Source organism: Rhinopithecus roxellana, chromosome 13, assembly GCF_007565055.1.
Source record: "Rhinopithecus roxellana isolate Shanxi Qingling chromosome 13, ASM756505v1, whole genome shotgun sequence".
In the NCBI taxonomy this organism is placed as follows: Eukaryota; Metazoa; Chordata; class Mammalia; order Primates; family Cercopithecidae; genus Rhinopithecus; species Rhinopithecus roxellana.
In genome coordinates this window covers 84,397,726-84,404,982 of record NC_044561.1, presented here as the reverse complement: position 1 = coordinate 84,404,982, position 7,257 = coordinate 84,397,726, and the positions used below count along the sequence as shown (strand labels likewise).

Genomic DNA, 7,257 nt, shown 5'->3' with positions numbered 1-7,257 from the left:
CCAAATGCACCTTTATTTTATGTCTCACTAGGGAAGAACTAACATTGCAATGGAAAACCACGGCATCCTGCTTCTTTAGAATTTTATTTTTAACTTATTTGAATGGGCTTTACATTTAATTAGGTAAAAATTTTTATAATATAGTACTTGGGTGAATATAAAAAGAAAAATATAAGCAAAATAAAATTGGTTAATATAGTCTAAATTTCTTAACGTTGACCTGGTTTTTCTGATTCACTTTTGACTCCCAAATTGTTGTTGCCTGTGGTCTCCTCACTCCTCTGGCAATGCCATTCTGAGTGCCATGAAGAGTCTTGGTAATACAGTAATTCTGTTCTTTAATTTTATCTTTAACTAACAAACAATGATTGCATGAATTAATGGGGTACAATGTGATGTTTTGGTATGTGTTCACATTGTAGAATGATAAAATCAAGTAAATTAACATATCTATCACCTTATGTACTTATGAATTTTTGTGATAAGAATATTTAAAACCCAATCTTTAAGCAATTTTGAAATATACAATGCTATGATTAACTATACTCATCATGCTATACAATAGATCACTAAAGCTTTGACCCTCTGCCTGGCTGAACGTTGTACATTTTAATCAACATCTCTCTTTTCTCCATCCACCCCCATCCCTGAGCCTTTGATAAACACCATCCTACTCTCTCCTTCTATGAGTTTGCCTTTTATCATCCAAGCATGAACTAAAAGCGTTGGCTCTGGGTTCTGAAGCTGGTTTTGCAGCCTGCTTCTGATTCCTGCTTTGGGGAGGGCTCCTGAAGGGATATTTTCCCTTCTCACTCCCAGACCAATTAGGAGAGATTCCAGGATTTCCATGCACATGGCGCATACCACTCTCCAGGGTTTGATGCTGGTGCTTTTGATATTCATGCGTGTAATAGTCAAGGGCAACTATGTGGCATGACTACCTCTCAGAGGAAGTGGTTGTAAGGAAGCTTTGATATGTACTAAGATGCATCCCAACTTCAGAACTGCTAAGATACAGAAAAAAGTATAAGTTAGAATCAATGCAAAAATTGCAGCCCCATCCCTGCCTGCTGCTCAGCTCTGCCATCCCCCAGAATCACGGCCTCCCAGAAGCCTGCAGCCTCGTTGAGGAGTCGTAACCTGTGTCTGAACACTCGATTTATCTTCATCTTTCTTGAAAGACTGTATGTAAACTTATCACATTGCTCTACTCCCCACTTCCCTCCAAACTAAACCAAGTAACACAATTCAGTGGCTTTTCTGGAGCAAGAGGAGAGAGAGTGATATCAGCGTTCAGACCCAGGAGTGCTGTGGGTATGTTCATTATCTAGGCATAGAACAGCTCGGCATCAAAGCATCCCTGGGGAAGGTCAATGTCCAGGCTCTCTTCTGCTTCTGCTCCTGATGTCCATCACACCTACCTCTTTGCAGGGTGTGCTGCGGGTCTGGACTGGTGAGAACTGAGCCTGGGAGAGGAGACCAAGCAAAGGCTTAATTTTCTGCTCTGTTTTCCCCAGTTTGCCCTGGGATCATCTTTAGCGGTGGCAGATGGGAGGCTTTGTTCTTCATTGCTCCTCTGTTAAAGTGCTGTCCCTGAGATCCCTAGAAAGAGTTTATTTGTTTTTTGGCTAGAGGTGCATTCAGAAAAAGCCCCAGGCAACTCCCTAGAGGAACTTTATTCTTTATTTTAGTGGCTCAGGAGCCTGGAGATATTAATCTTTTTCTACCTCAGAGCTTGCTGAGAAAGGGTTTGGGGGCTTGAAAGGGGATGGCTTACTTTTCTTTTGGTTCAGCATGATAACGGCCACAGACTCTGTGAGGGGACTCTGTCTGTTCTACATGAGGTTTTGAACAGATTACTTTTCTCAGCCAGCTTCCTGGGAAGAGACTCACTTTCATTGAGAAGATGCCCTGAGCTTTGTAGAATAAAACAATGCTTCAGGCCAGATGAAAGAGACACCGTTCTGCAGAGGCCAGGGAAGGCTTTTCTTGATGTTCTAGAGAGAGGCAAAGCGGAAGAGAGAAAGGAGAGGGAGGCTGGGGACTGGCAGGAGGCCTCACTGTGGGAGCTCAGATCATTAATGTTAATTCCCCCACACCCCTGCCATGGCCCCAGACGTGGGGGAAGGGGATGAGGTATTTTCCTCTGACTGTACCTTTGGCTGTGTGACTTGTTTTGGTCAGTGGGATGTCAGCAGATATCACATGGATAGAGGCTTGAAAGGCTCTTGGGTAGGGATTTTGCTCTGTTACACTCCTGACTTTTACCATAGCAAGAACATGCCTTGGGTATTTGTAGGACCAGGGGCAAGAAGAAACACATGGAACAGACCGAGGCCCAACCCACAGCTTGTGCCAAGTCCACCCAAGTCCAGATTATTAGCCAAACCCCAGCCAACCCACAGATATGTGATCAGAGAATAAATTCTCATTGTTGTGTAATACTGTGCTTTGGGATTATTTGCTATGCAGCGCATTGTGGCAATAGCTGACTAATACAGAACTCTTTCTTTACTCTCTCAAATCATAAATAAAGTCAATAAATTCATGAAATGCTTGGGATAAATGATGTTTTAAAAATGGGAACCAGTGAGGGATTGTGTGTGAATTGTAAGGCCGTATTGAAGGAGAAGGAAGCATTTGGAAGAAAGTTCCAGATGGAGAGAGCCTGTAGGGACAGCTTTAGAGCTTCATAAAGCAGTGGAAATTGGGGCTGGGCTAAGTTAACTGGCTCTCTGAGAGACATAGATCACTCAGTGGATAGTTGCTTGAATAAGAAAGGATACAAGACAGACACCAAGAATACAGGTCCATTAGTCAAAGTTTTCCAGAGAAACAAAACCAATAGGACTTGTGTGTGTGTATTTATGCATATATATGTATATATATACACATATATATATATATTTTCAAATTTATGTTTTACAAGAATTGGCTCAAATTATTATGGAGGCTGACAAGTCCAAATTCTGCAGGGTGGGCTGGTAAGCTGGAGACCCAGGGAAGAGTCATTGTGGTAGTTTGAGCGTGAAGGTAGTCTGCCATGGAGCCAGGAAGAGCCAATGCCGTAGAACAAGTGTGAAGGCCTTCTCATGGTTGATTGCTTCTTGCTCAACGGAGGTAAGTATTTTGTTCTGTTTCAAGTCTTCAACTGACTGGACGAGGCTCACATTATGCAGGATGATGCTTTACTTCACCAATTTAAATGTTTATCTCATTCAAAACCACCCTCACAGAAACATCAAAATAATGTTTGAGCATGTATCTGGGCAATGTGGCCCAGCCAATTTGACACATGAAATCAACCATCACAGTTGGCTTTAATCTTTCTCTAGCTCTACAAAAAGAAACACATTTTCTCCATATTAGCAAGTTATAAGTTACCAAGGAGAGAGCTAGCATCCAACTCAAATAATATCCCAGAGGATGTGACTTGTGGCCATTGTTGGAAATTTTCTATTGGGACTACTGAATCCACCAAGCTTTGTCAAATATCACTGCTACGATTCTTTAAAAAGTCTTTATTGGGTTATAGCATACATAAGCAGAGTGCACAAGTCATAATGTGCATCTTGATGAATTTTCACAAAGTGAACTAGCACTGGGTCAAAAAACAGAATATTATGAACACCCCCAAGCCCCTCTCACATTCCGTTCTAGTCACTACCTTCTTCCTAAGGGTAACCATTACCTTTCCTTTTAAAACCACAGATTAGCGTTGGCTGCTGTGTACCTTATGGCAGGTGTATTTTCCAAAGACTGCTGCACTAATATATCCCATCCTTCCTTTCCTGAGAATGTGCTGCTGACATTCCTCCATCTCTGTTTCCTCTCTTTGAGTATGTGTGGACCTGGGACTGTAGCAGAAGTAATAGCACGAGACTTCTGGGGCTTAGTTATAAAAGACAATGACTCCCTGATCCTTTTGGGGTGATCACCCTTGGAATCCAGACACATGCAAGGCCAAGTTGATGTGTTCCAACCACAGCTCCAGTTGAGGTCTCAGCTGACAGCCAGCATCGGCTACCACCCATAGGAGGAGAAGCTTTCAGATGATTCCAGCCCCCTGAATTCCCGTCTTCCCATGTACCTCAGAATGGAACAGAGATGAGTTGTCCTCTACCAAGCCTTGCCCAAATGCAGACTTACAAGAAAAAGTTGCTGTGGTTTAAAGCCACTAACTTTTCAGGTCATTTGTTGCACAGCAAGAGATAGCTAGAATGTACTTTATACAAATGGTGTCATCCAGTAGGTGTACTTTCCTGACATTCCACATTATGTCTGTGAGAGTCTCCATGTTGTTGCATGTAGTCATAGACTGTTTATTCTTTTTGCTTTATAGTATGTGATTATACAAATAAAATACAGTTTATATATTCACTGTGCTACTGACAGACATCATATATTTCTAGTTGGGGCTATTAATAAAGGCCAAAAATTCCAGTACATGTCTTCTGGTAAATGTCAGTACATGTTTCTATTGGGCATGTACCTAGAATTGGAATTGCTGTGCCTTAGAGTCCATCTGTGGTCCACTTCAGTAGTTACTGCCAAAAAGTTTTCTAGTATTCTTTTTTGAACAAAATGTTAAAAGCCATGTCATAGGCTTGTTTATGGAGTGGTGCTCTGAGGTTTGATCCTGTGAGGGAGGGAGGTCGGATCAGAGGTGCCCTAGTCATCTCTAGAAAAGACACTAGGTCAGCACTTGGATTTATTCACTCTGTAACTCCAGGGCCAAGTAGGCTTGCAAAGAATGTGAACTTCAACAGCAACAGTTTGTAGACTGGGAGGCTCCTGGTGTTACACGACTGTGGAGTAGCCCTTTCTTATATTCCTCTTTCTGACTTCCCTTTAACACATTTGTGAAAACACACACAAAGTCTAAATTTGGCCTTGTCTTTGGAAACAATCATTGCCACAGTCCAAGGAAGTTTCCAGTAGGTGTTCCATGATTAAGAACATTCATGAACTATGCACCACAGGCCTTACCCTCTAAATCAGATTAGTCTGGAAAGACCCTGATGGAGTAAAGGAACAAGGCTAAATTGCCCTTTTATATGCCTTGGTTTGTATTTTAAATGGAAATTAAACCCAACAGCCACAGAACCTGCAATGCACAACTGAAGTGATAACATAATGAATCATGACTGAGATCATGGCAAAGACAACTGTAGTATTGTTGCTGCCCATCCAACAGCAATTATGAAGACGCCATTTATAATAGCCTTGATTTCAGGTTGATGAAATATGAAAAAATGTGCTTGTCAGAATGGCCACAACACAACATTTGAATATCATGCCCAGCCACAATCTCTCTCCTTTTGCCTATGTATTTGGATTGTACATGCTGATTGTTGCCTCTGTCAGCTTAGATAATCAAAGATAACTTAAATGTGATTCCTGATTCTGTCAATGGTTTGAAATAAGTATTATACCTTCTCCATGTCCCTATGTCTGAATTTATCAAATGTTCAGGATGGACATTTCCCAAAAGGAAACATTTCTTGTACCGGTCACTGGTGTTGAGGAATGTTTGGGGTACTCCTAGTAAGAACTGTTCCCTTGGAAATGAGATCTTAGATATCACTCTTAGGGCAAACAATGTCTGGGAAGCTGCTGAGTGGTCCATCACGTGGACAAAGGAGAGAGCAGGACAGGGAAGTGAGAGAGAGAAAGACTGAGAAGAGAGAAGCAATGAGACAGCAGCAGCCAGGAAGGCAGGAAGATGTGGAAGAGGGGAGAAAACTACAGCTGATAGAGATTGGTCAAGGCCTCAGAGGGCCTCCGTGAACTGCTCCCACTTTGGCTATAAAGCACAAAATAATGCACTTGAAGGGTTCTTGTGAGCTTCTCCTACAAAATGGGATGATGTTAATTATGGCAATGGTGATGATCTACATCTACCTCCTTGTGTTATCATGAAGATTTGTGCAGATGATACATACAAGTTCTTTACCTCAGCACCCAGAGGGTAAGTGCTTAAGAAATGCAGCGGGCATTTGCTCCCGCTGTTTCTGCTTCTGGGTTAACAATCAAAATGGTACATGCTGAAGCCTTTTCTCGTCCTTTGAGTCGGAATGAAGTTGTTGGTTTAATTTTCCGTTTGACAATGTTTGGTGCAGTGACAAACTTCACTATCAAATGGATGGTAGATGCAATTGATCCAATCAGGAAGCAAAAAGTAGAAGCTCAGAAACAGGTTACTTGGAGTGATATAGCAGGTTTAGATGATGTCATTATGGATCTGAAAGACACAGTCATCTTACCTATCAAAAATAAACATTTGCTTGAGAATTCCAGGCTTCTGCAGCCTCCAAAAGCTGTTCTTCTCTATGGGCCTCCAGGCTGTGGTAAAACGTCGATTGCCAAGGCCACTGCCAAAGAAGCAGGCTGTCGATTTATTAACCTTCAGCCTTCGACACCGACCGACAAGTGGTATGGAGAATCTCAAAAATTGGCTGCAGCTGTCTTCTCCCTTGCCATAAAGCTACAACCATCCATCATCTTTATAGATGAAATAGACTCCTTTCTATGAAACCGTTCAAGTTCTGACCGTGAAGCTACAGCCATGATGAAAGCTCAGTTTATGAGTCTCTGGGATGGATTGGATACTGATCACAGCTGCCAGGTCATAGTGATGGGAGCTACCAATCATCCTCAGGACCTTGACTCTGCTATAATGAGAAGAATGCCTACAAGATTTCACATCAACAAGCCTGCTTTAAAACAGAGAGAAGCAACCTGAAACTCATCTTGAAAAATGAAAATGTGGATAGGCATGTAGACCTGCTAGAAGTTGCCAAGGAAACTGATGGCTTTTCAGGAAGTGACCTAAAAGAGATGTGTTGAGATGCTGCCCTCCTCTGTGTTAGAGAATATGTTAATTCTACATCAGAAGAAAGCCATGATGAAGATGAAATTCGGCCTGTTCAACAGCAGGACCTGCATCGGGCAATTGAAAAGATGAAGAAATCAAAGGATGCAGCATTTCAGAATGTTTTAACACATATTTGTTTAGATTAAGAGTAAAGATCATTTGTGCAGTTCAGGGATCTAGTTTGGTGTGTCCTCTTATCAGTCAGTGGAAATAGAATGGAAAGAGTGCTCTTTAAACAATGAGGGAGCTCAGTGTTTATGGTTTTATACTCTGAATTCTAAGTTATTGAGATATAGTTGTTACGTAAGTGGTATTACAGTTTGTCAAAAATCACGAGGAGGAACAGTTGAATCCAGCCTGAACGTGGGTGCTTGTGTTTG

The 7,257-nt window shown here is 41.8% G+C and overlaps 1 pseudogene; it reads left to right on the top strand.

Moving 5' to 3' along the window:
- Positions 1 to 6,031: 6,031 nt before the first annotated feature.
- On the top strand, positions 6,032 to 7,037 carry LOC104667444 (annotated as a pseudogene).
- The last annotated feature ends 220 nt before the right edge of the window (positions 7,038 to 7,257 follow it).